This window comes from Peromyscus californicus, unplaced genomic scaffold (genome assembly GCF_007827085.1).
Source record: "Peromyscus californicus insignis strain IS unplaced genomic scaffold, ASM782708v3 Scaffold_4__1_contigs__length_199733344, whole genome shotgun sequence".
Classification (NCBI taxonomy): domain Eukaryota; kingdom Metazoa; phylum Chordata; class Mammalia; order Rodentia; family Cricetidae; genus Peromyscus; species Peromyscus californicus.
In genome coordinates, this window is record NW_026294562.1 from 129,440,543 (window position 1) to 129,460,356 (window position 19,814).

Here is a 19,814-nt window from a genome sequence, read left to right on the forward strand (position 1 = left end):
CTGTAGTAAGGATCATGTTTAGTAGTAAAAGACTGAATGCCATTTCCTGAAGCCTGAGGAAAATGAAAGAACTCTGTGGCTCCATCTTCTTGCGTTTCTTCTGACCCCTGATCTATTTGTTTATATTAAAGAGAACACGGTGTCCTTTATTCCTCGAGCTCAGGGTGTGCTGCAATGCAGCAGTGTGTGCTTGTATCTCTGTTCTCAACACAGGGAGGGCTGGAGAGTCTCCCCAGTTCTAAGAGCAGGATCAAGGGAAAAACCGACGCTACTTCAAAGGAAAGGAGAAAGGCTGCTCCTCTTCCTGGATGGCATGGTGGTCTGTTTAAAATCGTAGTCTACCAGAACTACAAGAACCAAGATTAACAGGATAAAAACATATATATCATCTTTATGTCCTGGCACCAAATGGTTAGAAATTGAAATTTTAAAATCAACAACATGCACAATGCTACATGGAGAAGCTGTGGCAATCATACACGTTATTAGGAATATAAATTGGTACAGCCAGTTTGGAAGAAGTTCATTGATTACATTCAAAATCGTATGTACTTGTGATATATGGTCCAACCCCAGCCATTGCCTTCCTGTTCATTTACTCAGGGGAAAAAAAAGAAAACCTTTGTCCTGGAAAATACCATTGAAATTTGTAATTACCACAAATTGGAAAGAACTGAAATGTGGGACACCAGGCCCATCATGGTCTCTTCAAACAGATGAAATATTGTGCGACAGTTCTGAGCATACTAGCGCAAAGGACCATTCGAATGACTCAAAATAATCATCCACAGTGCAAGAAACCAGATCTTCGGAAAGCTATTTCATTTACCCAAGCTCTAGAAAATGCATGTTAACGGAGGAGGAAGCTTGGGAGAGCATGCCCAGGGGCACTTGGGAACGTTGAAGAGTAAAGCCTGCGTGCTTGGTCTCAGTTCTCTGGCTTGAAATGCCCACCCATTATATTGTACATGTTAAAATGCATGTTTCATTATAAGTCGATCCTTCTTCAGTAATATTTTTAAGTCAGAGTGACAAGTGCCACAGCTTAGGATCCATTCCTAAGAGCAATACCTTTCAATGAAATACACTTGAACACAATGGTATTGATTTGAACACTTACAGTGTTCAATAAAAGAGTGCAGTGATAACGATCTCCAGATTTGTCTCTCTAGCTGAAACCAAATTCACCTAATTAATATGCTAATATCCATCTGTTTTTAGGATCTAGTCACTGGGGGTAGTCCATGCGAGCCTTCCTAGTCTCCGTTTGAAAGTTGAAACAGGAAATGTCCATCTGTAGCTAGCACCAGGGAAAACACCTTTGGTGCTGGTGGGATTCTCAGGAGCACACCTCAGCTGCTGCTGTGTCCAGGAGTCCTTTCCCCATTCCTGTCAGGCTCTGAGGCACTGATGCAGGAGAAAGTCAGCCTCACCCCAGATCTGCCTTACTTACTCATGCCTGTACCTGCACCACACAGGGCCAGTTGTGTCCTCTAGTGTCTCTCCTAAAAGGAATTTTCTGTAGCTCTTTTTAAAAGGGCTAGAAAATAATGAAAATAAAGCACATAACATTTTTTTTTATTCCTTCGCAATCTCAACCAAACATAAAGAGTTCGGATTTATGCAGTAAGATCCGAGCAGGCATGTTTCCTCCTTAAAATCTGAATATTTGTAAGGAAGAATTGCCTGTGGTGAGGCTGCATGGTTGAAGAGGAAAAATAGCAAGGTATCTCTATTTTTAGGCCATTGTTCATATACCTTAGAATTCATCACATGAATGAGGACAGTTTGGATGGTAGTCCTTTAATTCAGGAAAGAGTACAGTCTGTAAAACCGGCAATGCTGGCCTGGCATGTCTGAAAGGCCTGGGGAAGCCAGAGTTGCTGCCTCCCAGTGCCGTCTCCCTAATTTCAAATCTTCCCCGTGGAATTTTCATGATAACAATAGGTTATTTTCCCCAGGAACCGCACTTCCACTTTGTAGAGCTTGCTGCAAGAGGGTGAGGCATGACTTAGCAAATCACCGGAAGCCGGGGTGTTTGTTCGCCCTGCTCTGGCCTGGGCAGGTACAAACCAAACCCTGTTTGTTAGGGCTGGTGGTTTCACTTGTCCCTTCCTGTTTGGAGAAGGGCATTGCCTATAGAAAGAGCCAGGTTCCCGAATCAGGAGCTTGATAGACTGTCAGAGGGCACAGCAGAGGACAGGGCCACCTACGAGCTCTGTGTCTCCCCACACATGTGACAAAACTCTTAGACAAACTCCGAAAGTCTTCAAGGAAAATGTGAGGGTCTGTAGTATGATGAAGGGGGCCATCACCAGCAGTATCATATGGATGTCACGAAGCCCTTAATCTAATGTGACAATGAGGTCTCCTCACTTGTACCTTTCCTGTGACATTTTGTTTTTCAGGGTAAGATTAGATTTTCAAATATAATCATACTTTTAAAAAATGACAGAGGGCCGGGTGGTGGTGGTGCACACCTTTAATCCCAGCACTCTGGAGGCAGAGCCAGGTGGATCTCTGTGAGTTCGAGGACAGCCTGGGCTACCAAGTGAGTTCCAGGAAAGGCGCAAAGCTACACAGAGAAACCCTGTCTTGAAAAACAAAAACAAAAAATAAATAAATAAATAAATAAATAAATAAATAAATAAAAAAAATAAAATAAAGTGACAGAGGAAATCAAACAGTTACAGTTTCTCCCAGATGTGTGGTCAGTGTCCTTCAAAGGTGTTGAGGGCATGGACAGCAAGAAATGCCAGAGACGTAGACATGCTTCTAGACCGGAAGAGCTCAGGGAAACAGGAGGACCGAGCAGATGGTGTCATCCTGCCTGGGATCATTGAACATGAAGTGTTGCAGTAGGAAAAAAGTGGCATTCATGTAAAGACTGGCAGGTAATTAATGGCAACTACCAGTGTCTCTTTCTTAATTGTGACCAATGCATCAAGAGATCTTCAGATATTTACAAAGGTGAAGAGGTTGGCCAGGGGGCTCAATAGGTAAGAGGGCTTGCTGGACAGGCATGAGGACCAAAGTTGAGGTCATCAGCACATGAATTTAACTCCAGTTTGGGTTCAGTAGGTCGGGAATACTCAACACGTTGAGTATTCTCGTGGACAGAATTCATGGACTGAATGAGAAGGACAAAAGTGAGCTGAGCATCACTCGTCAGTCTCCTCTTCCTTACTGTAGACATGATGTGACCAGCTGCCTCATGCTCTGGCTGCCACATCTTCACTGCCGTGGTGGACAGTACCTTCAAACTGTGGGACCCAATAAACCCCTCCCTGCCCAAGTTGCTTTTCTCTGGCATTTTGTCCAAACCACAAGAAAAAGCAATGAAAACATCTGTCCTGGAGTATGTGTACTAAATGTTCGCTCGGTAGAAGTGATACTGGACTTCAAACTTCAAACTGGACTAGAAGAAAGAAATCTTAGAGTCTTGAGAATAAGTGCAAAAAGGAGAACACTGGACTCTGGACTGAAGATTTTTCGAGAACTGTAGAGAAGAAAGAATTTTCCAGTGCAAAGTCAACAATTTTTTTCGGGGAGAGGCAGCTGTGGCCTCACCCATTAGAGAGCCCTGAAGCCAGCAGCCATAATCACATCTCACTTAGGAGGAAATGCAGTAACTTTGTGGCTACATAGCCTGAAGACATCTTTGCATTTACAGGATGCTGGGAGGCTCTAGGCGGAGATGGTTTATCATTTGCTCATTAGTGGTGCATCCTTCATGAGCTTTTACCCACTCCCCTGAGGTACTCAGGGAGCTCACACTGTCAGCATGTCCATGTGAAAAGACTTGCAGACTTTTTTTTTTAATCAGACTAACAGTGATATGTGCTGCTGGCTGCAGACCTTGGATTTTTTTTTTCCTCTTAGATAGTTCATAGAAGTAACTCTTGTAACTACTGGAGGAATTGATGCAAACCACTAACAGTTCAAGAATTGTGAGAAAACTCAAAAGAAAAGATAACATAGAATCTAGTTTATTTATTTTAATTAAGATAATATTCTAAAATTCCCTTCCATTAACTACCATGGTGTTCCAATAGGAATCAGATCTCCTTTGCTCAAGATACCTCTGGAAACGAGAAACCTTTATAACTCATTGAGAGAGGCTTTCCAAAGCAGCACAGTTAGGGTGAAGCCTTGGAACCCCTACTCCAGCCCTAGATGGATGGTAGCCAGACAGCTTTCTGGTTCGAAGGACCCATATCAGCACTTTAAGGAAATGGATTTTAAAAACATAATACAAAATGGAGGGACTGGAGGACAGTGTATCTGAGATTGGCACTCTGTTAAGTTTTTATAACACTACTCAGGCTTCAATGGTCTTAAATTGTGGACATTTTGGCTCTGTGGATGTTTAGGCAAAACTTATTAACTAAGAATGGTAAAGAGAGCACCTTGCTTAACACAGTAACTGAACAGTAATTGAAAAGTAAGTCTTTAATCTCAGTTCATTCCAGGAATATGACTGCAATCTTTTAATAAAATTGCAGGGGATGAGGTGGTGCACAGGAGAAATGACGGTTGTTAACCATCAATATGGGAACAAAACAATGGATTGCCTTTCTTTTTGTTCATTTAGTGAAATTAGTCCTAGAATATTGACGTGTGTGTGTGTGTGTGTGTGTGTGTGTGTGTGTGTGTGTGTTGCTTTTTTTGTTTTTGTTTTTTGAGACAGGGTTTCTCTGTGTAGTTTGGTGCCTATCCTGGATCTCACTCTGTAGACCAGGCTGGCCTCGAACTCACAGAGATCCACCTGGCTCTGCCTCTCGAGTGCTGGGATTAAAGGCGTGTACCACCACCACCCAGCGTGAGTTGCTTTTCTATTGCTGTGAAGAGATACCATGTATACTGGCCGGTTTTATGTCAACTTGACAAAAGCTAGAGTCATCATCACATAGGAAGGAGTCTTAATTGAGAAAATGTCTGATCCAGCTGGAGGACATTTCCTTAGTTAGTGATCAGGGGGAGAGGGCCCACCCCATAGTGAAAGGTGCCCCTTCCGGACTGGTGGTCCTGGGTTCTAGAAGAAAGCAGGCTGAGCAAGCTGTGGGAAGCAAGCCAGACAGCAGCACCCCTCCATGGCCTCTGCATCAGCTCCTGCCTCCAGGTTCCTGCCCTGTTTGAGCTCTTGTCCTGACTTCTTTTAATGTTGAACAGTGCTGTGGAAGTGTAAGCCAATTAAACTCTTTCCTCTCCAGCTTGCTTTTTGGTCATGGTGTTTCCTTGCAGCAATAGAAACCCTAACAAAGACACCATTGCTGTGGGATGTTCTGTATGTCAAATGTGTTGCTGATTAGTCAATAAATAAAACACTGATTGGCCATTGGCTAGGCAGGAAGTGTAGGCGGGACAAGGAGGAGAATAAAGCTGGGAAGTGGAAGGCTGAGTCAGAGAGACACTGCCAGCCCCGTCAGGACAAGGAAGATGTAAAGTACCGGTAAGCCACAAGCCACGTGGCAAGGTATAGATTAATAGAAATGGATTAATTTAAGCTGTAAGAACAGTTAGCAAGAAGCCTGCCACGGCCATACAGTCTGTAACCAATATAAGTCTCTGTGTTTACTTGGTCGGGTTTGAGCGGCTGTGGGACTGGCAGGTGAGAGAGATTTGTCCTAACTGTGGGCCAGGCAGGAAAACTCTAGCAACACACCATGACCAAGGCAACTTATAAAAGAAAGCATTCAGTTTTGTGCTTATAATTCCAGAGGGTAGTAGAGTACATGATCATCATTGTGAGAAGCATGGCCAGCAGGCAGGCTGGCATGACCATAGAGCAGTAGCTGAGGAGGGAGAGAGAGGGTGGGTAATTAGGAATGATGTGGTCTTTGAAAGCTCAAAGCCAATCACCAGTGATCTTAATCCTTTCCAGACAGTTTAACGAAGCTAGGACCAAGAATTCAAGTATATTAGCCTATGGGGACATTCTCATTCAAACCACTGCATTGTGCAAGAGTTTCTATTTAACAGTTCAAAAGTACAGAGTAGGTTTGAGGTTGCGGGACAGAGAAGGGAAAACAATCAGTTTCTGTGACCTTAAAATCCAATGAAAGAACATACCATTCTGTGGAAAAGGCTCATCCAAAAATGTTTTTTAGCAACTTTACTCACCACCTCCCAGCGCGAAAAGTCAAGTGTTTATCAATAGAACAGACAAACCAACTGTGATATATTCATACAATAGAATATCATCCAGCAAAAAAAAAAGAGAACACAATGAGGAAAGAAAAAAGTCAGCCTTACATAAAAGCATATAAAGGTGTTGTCCTATTTATCTGAAGTTCTAGAATAGAAAAACTGAACTGTGATGGGAAAAATATATATCAGAAATAAGATTGACACATTGTGAATTGTGAGTGTGACTCTCTCTCTCTCTCTCTCTCTCTCTCTCTCTCTCTCTCTGTGTGTGTGTGTGTGTGTGTATGTACAGATACTGACAAGAAAAATAGATGATGCAATTTTGGAGGATAAAGACAATGTCATAACAGTTTGGCACTATGCCTGTGTTTATCAATTAAACAGTGAACTTATTTACATTTGGAACTATGTATCATATATATATGAACAGAAAATAAACCTGAATTCTAGTTAATGGTATGATGGATGATGTGCCATGATACCTTCTGTTTACTTTGAGATAGTGGGCAGAATTGGTATGTAATGAAACATATGATAGAATATAGGTGGTCAATACATAGGTTAATGGTCTTATAAATGCTGTATGCTTAAGAATTTTCATAATAAAATGCTATAAAAACTCCAATAAAATTAGAGCTGGGGTGCGTTGACTTTCAAGCATGAACTTTGTCATCAACATTGTCATTACCATATCCATTGATTAAGTTAATGAGAATCTGTTTGGGCTCAGATGTTTCAAAATATGAAATCTCCTTACACAGTCCTTGAGTGAAGGTGCTATTCCAACTCAAATGTGTAGGAATTCAGCTTGTTCAAGGACAGCATCCTCATGTACCAGATTTGATATGCTCATTTATTTACTAATATTGCTTGCTTTTGTTCTTTTTATAAGTATACTAGATTTCCTGTGTGTGTCAAAATAACAAAAAACAGTTTGAGGGTCTAGAGAGTCATGTCTGAAATCATTTTTGTTCAGATTATAAAGCATATTAAATAAGCAGGGGGAAAATGATCACCTCCAAAGTTGAATGATTACTCTCCTGAAATCCATGGATGAATAGTAAACAGAGCTCAGGGGAAACAGACATTGCCATGACTGATTTTGTTCACGTTGCAGATGGCTGTAGACATATCGAGGCCCTATTAAATGACAAGAGATATGATGTTTGATTTGGAAAGAACAAGAATGCCATCAGTCAATGACAGTTTGGGTGCAAGGATGACTTTTCCAAGGACAGGAATAGAGAGACTTTGATGCTGACATATTTGCATCTTTCCCCTCAGAAAGGAAAGACGCAGCAGGGAGCTTTGGACCATGAATCATAACTTTGATTGCTTGCCAGTCACCTGGGGAGGCAAAGCTGCTTAGTGACTTCATTTCCAAGGCCATAATAATAAAAGCCATATTGAGATCTTGTCCAAGTGTCTTTAAGGAAAAGAACCCATCATGTTCTCAGTATATTTCAAAGAGCAACTGTGTGTGACCTAGAAAATTTACTGGCTGTCATCAGGAAGTGGAAATTTGCCTGTGTGATATTTTAAGGATTGGAGACAATGAGAGTGATGAGCCTTGGAAGAAGTCTTAAGTATTATTACAACTGTAGAAAGACACTTTTCAGTACTAAGGCAAAGGTTTATAAAATTTAAGTGCTAGACCCATAAAGGTTTATTCCTAATGGAGTATGTCTGTCTTTCAGCAAGTTTTTCCAAGCTGCAGCTGATTCACTTCTGTCTGGAATTGGATCAGTTCAATGAATTAATGGGAGGTGATTTCACGTCCATCAGACCCTGACTGAGTGTTGAAAACATGACAAGAATTTGGAGGCTGGACGCTTTCATTAGAACAAGCAATAAGATATCCAGTGTCACAAAATTGATAATAATAATAGTAATTATTGGGTGAAACTACTGAAAATGCTTGATGTGGCTAAATATCTTCATCAAACAGCCTGAGAGATGGTACTCTGAGTACTGAAGACTAAAGCTATGAATTCAGATATCTTCTCTTCTAATGAAGTCCACTTGACTTTTAAAAAATTGGGTCATGTCTTTTTGTCACCTAGAATCAATGTCAAGATAGACACAGTTGAGGTCCAGTCAAATGCCTATATGCTTAGACTTCCATTCCTGACTGTGATGAGATAAAGGAAACTGGATTGATCCCTCTCCATCTTTAACAATGGTGACATTTGTCTGCATTAGACAACAGATAATGCAGTGGCTTGATCCCAGGAATGGAAAGGAGATGAGTTCTGAATTTCCTTCACTTTACTGCCTGGAGTGAGCACACTTTATAGTTCAGTGGTAGGGACACTAAGCAGAGCCTGCTGGCTTTTCTAAGCTCAGGGAAAATTCCCCAGGACATGGTGGCTTTAATTTGTGTGTGTGTGTGTGTGTGTGTGTGTGTGTGTGTGTGTGTGTGTGTGTGTATGTGTGTGTGTGGCTGGGGGAGTAGAGAAAGGGAAATGTATACGTATAAGAAGAGACAGAGATTGGGAGAAGCATGAACAGATTGCTCTTACTGTGTACTTGAACGTAAATAAGCCCAGGTAGCTGACAAATCCAAATCTGAGCAAACAGCTGTAACACTCTCTGAAATTCAGACAGAGCCACCAGGCAGAGTTCACAGTATCTATCAAAGGGTCTTCGTCAGGGTTTCTATTGCTATGGGAAAATGCCATGGCCAAAAGTGACATGGGGAGAAAGGGGTTTATTTTACATTCCAGTTTACAGTCCTTTATGAAGGGAAGTAAACGCAGGAACTCAAGGCAGGATCCTAGAGGCGGGAACTGAAGCTAGGTCATGAAAGTGTTCTGCTTACTGGCTTTCTCATAGAGAATTTCTCAGCTTATTTTTCTTACATATCCCAGTATCAATGTCCAACTTGTAGATGTAACCAACCATCTTATTAAATAAGAAATACAGAGCTGATTCAGAGAAGAAAGCCAAGAGGTCAGAGCTAAGAGCCTTACCCTTCCTGCTTCAGCGATCCTCTTCAGCCAAGAGAGCTCTCCGAAAAGGACCTACTTCCTGTGTGTTTGTCTTTATATAGTCTTTCTGTTCTGCCTTCTCATTGGTTGTAAACCCAAACACATGACTGCCTTGTCACTGCCTGTCTGTAGAGACTTCCAGGTCTTCTATGGTTGGGATTAAGATTAAAGGCATGTGTCTCCAATGTTGGCTGTATCCTTGAACACACAGAGATCTACCTAGCTCTGTCTACCAAGTGCTGGGATTAAAGGCATGTGCCACCACCGCCCAACTTTTGCTATGGCTCTAATAGCTCTGACCCCCGGGCAACTTTATTTATTAACATACAATTAAAATCACATTTCAGTACAAATAAAATACCACCATACCAACTGACACATTTATCTAGTTATTCTTTATCAATAACAAGTCAGGAGTCAGATATCGGGGTAAGAACCTGAAAGATCAGAGAAGCAGCAGAGCATCTATCTACAACTGGTATCCAAACGGGAATAAAGGAAGGGACATAGAAATATTGGGAGAAGTAATGCTTGAAACACTTCTCATCTAACCTAGATTTGGTGATGATTATAAACTCAGATTCAGGATGCTCAAAATACATTAAGCAGATCATATATTTCTTGGACATTTATTGTGTACCTCCCCTATTTATTAGATAACCATCTCTAGATTGGTCTCCAGCATCCCATTCTGATGCTCAAGCACACTCCTTCCCCTTGAAAATTAAATGAACTATTGATGTGAATGCAATGATTAGAGTCTGGCAGAACTGATGGGATGTGATTTCTGAGACTGTAATAAAGTTCTGGTTCTCTTCCATCTTATACGGAAAACATGGGGAGGTATATGTAGCCAGGAATCATGCTGCACAACCAACCAGGTTTAGAATTTTGAAGCAGATTCTTTGGCTCTAGATTATCAGCAGTAATATAGCGCTTGAGGCAGCTTGTCTGAAAACTCATGGGATATTCTGAATCAGAGACGCTCATCAGAACATCCACAGATGATGCCAGAACCATCGCCATAGAAACTCCAATATAGTATACGTTGGTTATTTTAAATTACTGAGGTTGGGAGCTGTTACACAACAATAGATGAGAATCACATCCTGTGTGGGGGTCCTTACAGGCACTGTGGCAGGCAAGGACACTTTCTGCAAAGAGGTGAAAATGAAAACTGAGTTCAGCCTGATTTAGGCTGGTTGGATCAAACTTTGAGAGTCTGATGCCAGGCAGTTCATTGCCAGCATACTTAAACACAGTACAATTTTGAAAACAAAAAACAAACAAAAAAACCCCTCCCTGGTATAATACAATCCCTTGTGTACAAGGAGGCATAGTTATATCAAAATTCAACTCAAAGTATATGTCAGTTTTCCAAGAAGATAAGTATTAGAAATAGGCTACTAGTATTAGTTTAAGCTCCCAAGGAAGGTTCTGGTGTGGTCTTGGCCATATAGATAGCACAGAGGTCATTTGTGCTATTAGCTACCCTGGGCCTTGGTTGAGGGAGCTTTGGGCTATACAGATACTGTAAAGGTCATTTAGAATACTGGCCACCTCAGGTCCTCGTGTAGGAGCTTGACATGGCCTGGCTCAACAGATAATGCAGATCATCAGGCTATTAATCACCTCTAATTCGCAGGGGTTTTTTTGTGTTTGAAAAAACAGGTTTTATGATCTTTCCTGTGAGAGGACAATCCCATATGCTTAATATTCTTGTTTTCTTGGTGATCTGTGTGCAGCACAAGGACCGTCGTGCTCCCCAAATATTTGTATGAAGTTTTGAAAAACCTTATTTTCTATAGAATGTCCAGAAATGAATGGTTAGTCTAGAAATATAATTTGGTAAGAGGTATCAACAAAACCTTTCTACAAAGATGGAAGTGGTTGCTCTTGATTGAAGCATTTTTAAGGTTGCAGAGTATGTACTGCTCTGGAGACTCTTAAATAAGAAGGGTTGATTCTTGCTAGTTGAGGAGTGAGAGAATTTTGGAGGGAGGAGACAGCAGTTATTTTGGGTGTTGGAGGAGACAGAATCTCATAATTTATATTTAGCTTTCTTCCTCCAAACTCAGAGGGTGACAAAATGTGTGAGGTGGTTGGAGAGGTGGAGCACCAAGGACTTGGTGTGGGAAACCATAAGAAGGAACAACGTCTGTGAGAAACAGGAAGAAAGACCAACCAAAGATACTACTCTTTAAACCACAGACATAATTGTGACTTTTATCTTGGGGCTCAAGTATTGTGTGTGGAAACAAAACAGTGAGTCTTTTAAATTGTTCCTAGTAATATTTACCCTTCTTTGCAATATGAGAATGTGCCTCTACCTCTAGATCAGTTGGTGAGTCTCCACCACCTTAGAGAATAACACAGTCCGATAAGGTACTGTGGTGGCCTGTACATCACTTTATTGACTAGAGGAGTACAGCCTTTTCGTCAAGTGGCAATGACAGCCAATCCTTGAAGGAAGTGTGATCCCTAAGGACAATCCATTTTCTTGTCTGACATATTACAGCCACCCACACACAGTGTGAACTTTGATTTTATTGGGACCATTACCATCACTACTGACATATTCAGGCCATTCCCTTTGACTTATTTGTCTATCTTGTTAATCCTCACTCTCCTCCAATGCTCTGATCCTCAGTCTATAGTTGCTTTACCCTGGCAATTTAAATTCTTGTTTGCTTTTCCGTACTGCTCACCAACCCCTGACTTTTTCATTTTTAATTTTCTTCCCTTTGACTTCTACTCACACTTTTTATGGCGATGATAATGGTGCCCTCTATTCTCTCACTTTACATTGTCATCATTTTGCGACTGGAACTTCTTGCCTACAGAGGACACAGGCTCCCACTGGTCACACCTTGCTGAAACAGGCACTTCATAGTTGTGTGGAATAAGAACAGTCAACAGACAAACATCACCATCAGCATTTCAAATGCTGGTTCTCAGACTTCAAACTCTTAGAGAACTATCCTGTCAACTAACAAAATCCCATTTCAGCAACACACTAAAAGAGCCTGCTCAGGAGAAACAGTAAGGGCTTGAGATTTGAGGAGATTTGAGGAGCTCTCAAAAGGAGCAATAGGTTGTTATTATTGGAGAAGGGAGATTTAAAAAAATGAGTGAGGCCTTGAAGGTGATACAGATGTAACAGAGGCCTGGCATAGGTTTGCATGAGCATGCAACTGGATCCCTTTCTTATTTTGTGGTTTCCAGAGCATGTTTCAGCAATGAACGTGTATGGATGAAGCATACACAGTTTGAAAGATAAGCCTCAGATTTTCAATGAGGACCACATTTTGAACATTCATTAAAGAGGGATTAGTTCACTGAAATATGCCAGGAATAAGAATACAGATAACAATCTCTCTCTCTCTCTCTCTCTCTCTCTCTCTCTCTCTCTCTCTCTCTCTCTCTCTCTCTCTCTGTGTGTGTGTGTACACACATGTGTGCACGTGCACACCAATAGGCTATATTCAACAGGGACTGGCTGAGGAACTCTCTTCTCTCCAAATCATCTCAAGTATATTTTCTGTTTGATTAGATATGGATTCCCTTACTGTTTTTCATTTTAAAAGCATCTGAACAATAAGTTCAAATTAAGCAAATATGCTTTATAAAAAGAATATAACCTTTATAGAATGTACACTTTTCCCTTTAGTTAGGTGTTTCCAGATAGGGAAACAATTGAATGCCTATGTGATGATTAGTCTTCTCAACTTATTTTTTTTATGACTTTTATTTTTGAGATTATAATATAATTACAACATTTCTCCCTGCCCCTTCCTCCCTACAAACACTCCCATATACCTCTCTTTCCTTTTTAAAAATGCATGGCTTCTTTTTAAATTAATTATTATATGATGTATGCATATGTATATACACATGTATTCCCTAATATAACCCACCTAGTCTGCATAACATTACTCCTATGTATGTTTTCAGGGATGACCATTTGATATTGAATAACCAACAAATTGGTGTGCTCTTCCTGGGGAAGCCTACTTCTCCCAGTTGAGGTGTTCTTTAGTTGCCTATAGTTCTTTGTAGGTTTGAGGCCTTGTGGGCTTTTCCTCATCTACTTTGGCATGTTTATTGGTGTTGTCCTTGTTCAGCTCATGTGTAGGCATTCATGTTGGTAAGTATTCATGTGTGTAGCCTCTGACATTACTAGGAGACATAATCTCTAAGCAACCCTGATCTTCTGACTCTTAAAATATTCCCGCCCCCTCTTCACCAATTTTCCCTGAGTCTTTGGTGTGGGAATGCTTTAGAGATGTATCCACTGGAACTGGGCTTCACAACTTTGAATTTGGATTGGTTGTGGTTTTATATAGTAGTACTTTCCCTGTTAGAAAGAGAAGTTCCCTTTATGAGGGGTAAGGATTACACTTATCTGTGGTATAAGGACAAGTATTTATAGGTTGTTGTTAAGAAGTATGCTGCTTTAGTAAAATAGTGGTTGCAGGTTCTCCTTCAATAACCATGACCTCAACAGCACTGAGTAGTCAGCTAGGTTTCCTGTACCAGGCTGTTGGAGCCCACTGAGGTTTCCTAGTGACTTTACCCAGCAGAACTGCATAAGAGGATGATTGGACCATGGGCCTGGATACCAGGTGTTTGGAAGGGTATACACTTGGCTGTATCTAGCAAGGGAGAGGTCTTTTGCCTCACCCCTTGGTATTGTTATAAAAAGCCTTTTTGAATAAAATCCTGGGCTAGTAGGTTTTGACCCAGGCCCTCCCGAGGCTATCCTGTGTTTCTGTCTTTCCTCTCATCGTCTAGATATCTCTTTCTATCTAAATATTTCCCACATTTCCCTGCTCAAGAGTGCCCTAGTCGTAAAAGTGGGGGCTGGTCCACCACACCAGGCACGGTCTTCCTCTTGTTGAGAGGGTCTTAAGTCCAATTAGAGAGCTGTTGGTTAATGCCAAGGTCTGTGTGCCACCACTGCACCCATACAATTATCTTTCCATGCTGGTTGTTTATATGGTTCAGAGCATCATAGCTTGGTAGGACCTTCTGTTACCATGAAAACTGGTCCTCAAGGAGGAGTTCTTCAGATCAGTTCCAGCTCAAGGGCCTCTAGTGTCTGAAGTGCAATGTGCGTCTTCAGCAATACAGACTTAATTTCCACCTCTGGGAGTGGGGGGTGGGGTGGGCAATCAGGGGCTATAGCAATAGGCTGTGTGTTTGGGAGAACAGCCCTGAACTACTCAAACAGGGCTTCTTATGTCTAGTATTGGGGTTTTTGATAGGTGATGTTTGACTCTCGGAGGAAGCGTTGTCATCCTAGATGAGAAAAGTTTATTAAAACTACATATTTATATACAAAATCATATGTATTATGGGTTTTTAAAGAAAGGATATCTAAAAGTATAATTCCTTATGACTTTCAGACACACTTACTGTTTTTTTTACCTTCCTCCCTCCCTCTTCTGTGTTTACCTCCCTCCCAAAAGCTCTCCCCTTCTCATTTCCCTGATATTGTCAATTTGATCAGATTGAGAAATGCAAAAGAGGCAAATAAAGCACACTTCTGGGTGTGTCCGCGAGGGATTGGTTGGGGACAGTAGGCATGTGGGCTGGGCTGTAATAGGGGGCCGGGAGAATTTCCCTGAAGATGGACTTACCCAGCCCATAGCGGCCAAGTGAAATAAAATGGAAAAAGATGAACACCAGCTAATGTAGGTACCCTCTGCCCTTGCTTCCAGGCTTTTGTGATGTGAACAGATCTATTAGGTCCTCCCTTCCCCACCATAATGCACTGGAGCCTTCATAAATCAGAATGAGTCTTCCCTGCCCTTAGCGGCTTTGCTCAGGTATTTGGAAACATCAAGAAAGCCTAATTAGCCCAATCTAAATACTAGAAATTAGTTTAATTTAAGCTGAAATCTTTTATTATTTCACTTCATATTTTGGGCCCATATTTTCTCAAAATGTGGCAACATTAGTCATTGTAAGTCTGTACCTAAACAATTAGTGAGCAAGTAATTGTATGCCTAACTTGCTTAGAAATATTGTTATTACACACTTAATAAGGCTCCATCAATTTCTGTACTAATTTGTAATCACTAACTAGTGAATCTGTACTGTCTTTGTAGGTCAACATTCCAGCCAGTAATTGGAGGTTAGATAAATAAAAACTTATACAAATTACATGTCCTATATAGTTCACCAAGACAGACTGGTGACATGTGTTCAACATTTGTTAACATTGTTAGTTATGAGTGTGATTATTATTTCTCCCTGTGTATATATATATTTAAAATTTCTGATTTCTTGAGTCAACATTATGGAGCTATTTCTAGACAGGTCTGGCTTCATTCCATGAATTGTTCTTTATCTGCTAGCTGTGCCTGTGAACATCCTAGGTTTTCTACCTCAAGATCTTTTTCACAGCAAGTGGGGCTGACTCCAATTCCTCTCCTGCCAACTCTCTCAGTGTTGTTTTTCCACATATTCTCCTGAACTTGACTCTGGACATGCGTTTCCAGCCTCTTTGGGCTTTTGCATCAGAGCTGCCTCCCTTAGACACACTCTGCTTGCTCATTTGATTGAACACTTCACCTTCTAACCGAGCTCCAGGACCCCAGAAGACAAAAGCCATCATGGTTTTTTCCCTCTCCCTCCTCCTCCTCCTCCTCCTCCTCCTCCTCCTCCTCCTCCTCCTCCTCCTCTTCCCCCTACCTCCTCTTTTTCTTCTATTCATAGTATCGACAATAGAGCTCAATGTATTGTTGATTAGGGGACACAGACTAGTCACATGGCTTACGGCCATAAACCCAGGTTTAAAATTTTTTGAACTTGAATGTTTTTAGGTGGTTATGCCTTGTGATGTTTTGACTATTTTTGTCCTTTCCTGTATTATCACAGGCAATCTTTTATTTTACTAGCTTGCCACAATAGACAACACTGCTTGTGTTCTTGGTTGTAGAATTTGAGCATGTGTTAGCTATGACAATATGTCAGTGACTGCATTGCTTATCAATGGAAGATTGGTTATCATGGAGGACTGCTTATCATCCTGCTACTCCAGTCTGGAAACATCTGCTTGTTCCATCTCAGACTTCAGAAAAAAAAATACAACCAAAGATAGCTCCTCTGAACAATGAACAAATAAATATTTCTGAGGAATTGCTAGAAGTGGGACATGCTGAGCATTCCAGTGGCCCGGTCAGAAAGGAAAATAAGGTCAGTTGCTGTTGTGGGGTATTTGTACCCTGTGAAGATGTACTGCTGTGATTGGTGTAATAAAATGCTGAATGCCCAATATCTGGTCAGGAGAGATAGGTAGGAAGTCTGGGCAGAGAGAGAATGCTGGGAAGAAGAAGATGGAGTCTCCAGCCAGATGTTGAAGAAGCAGGATGGCAGTACAGAGTAAAGGCAACCAACCTACTTAAGAGAAGGTAGATTAAAAGATATGGGTTAATTTAAGTTTTAAGAACTAGTTGGGAACAAGCCTAAGCTAAGGCCAAGCTTTCATAATTAATAATAAGTCTCTGTGTCATTTTTTGTGAGCTGGTGGCCCAAAGGAAAATCCACCTATATATGGTGTCCAGTGTGGGGTGCCATGTGTAACAAGTCTTTCTCTGTCCTGCCAGTGAGCTCCCGAATAACAACTTCTTATAATTATGAAAGCTCTGCCTTAGCTTAGGCTTGTTTCTAACTAGCTCTTATAACTTAAATGAACCCATTTCTATTAGTCTATGTGCTGCCACATGGCTTGTGGCTTTTTAATCTCTCCTCCTGCGTGTCCTGCTTCCTCTGCATCTGGCTGGTGACTCCCTCTTTCTTCTTCCCAGAACTCTGTCTGTCAGGAAGTCCCACCTATATCTGCTGCCTAGCTATTGGCTGTTTACCTTTTTTATTAAACCAATCACAGTAACATGTCTTTATGCAGTGTAATCAATATTTATCTCCCAACAATATTTAATGTTTACAAACCTTTAGACAGGTCATAATACTCCTGATTTAAAGTAAGGACACAGCCCCAGACTCACGAAATGACTGCCTGTACCAAGGTGCCAGAAGCATCTAACAAGCTAAAAGGCCCATGGTAAAACTGGGCTTATCCACTGTGCTGAGGGTCCTGTACCCTCTAGAGAGTCTAGGTAGTAGGGGGTGGGGTGGGAAAATCAAGTGTAAAAGGAAGAAAAGAAAAGAGGCTTAGAAAGGAGCAACTGTTCCTTTGAAGATGACAATACAAACAGATTAAAAGAGCAAGCAAGGCCACATAAGAAACTTTTGTCTCTCTCACTCCTCTGCCCCAGTGAAGTTCCTGTTCTGTGGTTCCCGCAGCCCAACCGCAAGTTGAAAATGACTTGCAGCATTTTGCAATCATTAAAAGCTATAGAAAGTGAAACAGCTACAGACAGAGATGTCTAAAGTGATATCTCACCCCATCTCCCACCACAAAATGTGCATCCGTCCAGCTGTCCAGCTCCCTGGGGGAGGGTGCTTTGGATTCTTGTTTTGTCTTTTATCTGTCCAAAGATATTACCTGCCCCCTCCCAGGAGTGCTTTCCTCAGAGAATAATTCAGTTGTCTTTAGTATTTGAGCTTTGCTACATCACCAATTACAGCTCTATTTAAAACTACATGGGGTTCATCAATTTATAATATGCTGTTGTTATATTGGATTTCTTAATTTAAACAGGTTGTGAACTGAGCCTTAGTTTATGGGCACTGGTCAATGGTGAAAGAGATGTTACTTTAAGAATGTTAAACCTCCTGAGTTTATAATAGGCAGCCTGTTCTCTCTGGCCTTCATAATTCATAGCAGCAATAAGGTATGTGGTTGAAGTCTCCCAAGAAACAGCCCCGTGGTCAGTGTGATTGCTGACATGGAGATTTTTCACTTCCAGACACACTCTCTTTCACACATTAGACAATGGATGCCTGGTTGCATGACAGTCTCATAATAGCTCTTGGTCTTTTAAACGTTCAGTGCAAATGCATGTTCGATGGGGCCCATGTATAACTCTGCATACATAACCAAACTACTGTTCCATATCTGTCATGTTCTGCCTAGAGGCCATATTGCAGGGGAGGAATCTTAGCAGTGAGATGTGCATATTTGAAGGATGCAGAACAATTTAAATGGGACAAGTTATAATTGATAGTCACCCAGAATGTGGGATGTGAGATGTCAGAATAAGAGCATCCTTCTTAGAAAGAGCCAACAACCAACGTAATCAAAGAAACTAGAGATCTGACTCTTCTCTGCTCTGAGGGATCACAGTGGATCTCCATGGTGATGTCTCCATGTCTTCCTACCCAAGCTGGTTGTGCTGTCAAGCTACAATCCAGCCCAAGTCCAGAGGGAGGGCCAAGGCTAATGTTAAGAGTTCAAATCCCTTTGATGGCCAAGAGAAAGCTTCCTTGGCTCTGCTAGCCACGCCAGCAGTGACAAGCCCTTGGCCTCTGACATCATTCTCCTTTCCCTTCACTGCTCCTTCTCATCATTTAGGGAACGACAATGGTAGAAGCTGAAAAGCAATTAAGGTACACACACCTATCAGGATACAGATGGTGGCAAAATGTATCCTGTTGTCATAGTGCCAGATGCATATCGTGTAACAAAGGAGTGGACTCACTTTGTTGCATGGTATTGAGAAAATGGCAGCCTTTTAGGGTGAGTGCAAACAGTTTTTGCTATTCTGTTTACCCAACCAAGTTTTTCTATTGTGCTGTTGTCATTTCACCCCCTTTTCATAGTGGCAGGTGTGGAAACCTACTTTAGTAGGTCACTCCAGACCTCGATCCACTTGCCAGCTTATTTCCGCCTGCAGTGTTCGGCCTCCTGAGTAAAGGAGGGGCCTTTACAGAAGTCGAATTACTTAAAAAGCATATCATGAAACCTTCCTTCTGAACCCGTCAACAGAATTTATGATAATTCCATGTGGCAAATCATCTCAAGTATTCCACCGCAAGGATCCAGACCAGGGCAAAGTTGACTTCCTCCGTGGTAGCTATTGAGGTAAGTAGGCTTCTCTGGACCAGGCAGTGGCTTTCCCCATTTCTTCCCACTCTTCAATGCTTTCTCCCTTTTTTCAACCCCTCCTAACTTCTCACCTAGGAGAGATGGTCATTAGCTCCTTCTTAGTGAATGGCTACCACAGGACGGAGGTGGGGGGGTGGGGGGGTGCTGGACACTGGCTTTAGAATTTCTCAGACTCGATGAGATAGCTGTATTGAAATTGAGATTTATTAGAGGGAAGTTTGGAATCCTAATGGCGGGGTGATCTGCCTAGTCACAATTAGTTGTTGGGCCAGGATTTGATTTAAAGGCTTTCTGAGTTCAGAGCCCTGCTCTTTACCCATCAATCACGCCAATTACACTCCTCTCCAATTACAGACCTCCTGTCCCCACAGCAGCCTGTAGAATGCTAAGTCTGTCCCACACCCAATTTACCCTATCGGTAACTCTTGTATCTGATTTCAAAACTGCTGCTTCCAGGAAAGGCGAGTCCCCCGATCTTCCCAGATAGAGCCCCTGGCAGCCACCCACAGGCCTGCAGAGAGCAGAGTGGAAACAGAGGAGGTGCAGGAGCAGCAAGGTTGACAAAGAAAAGAAACAGCCTGAAGGGAGGAGGGGAAGACACGGGAAAGAAAAAAGGCCAGGATTTACTGAGCACCTGAGTGTCATTAAGAAGTCTCTGA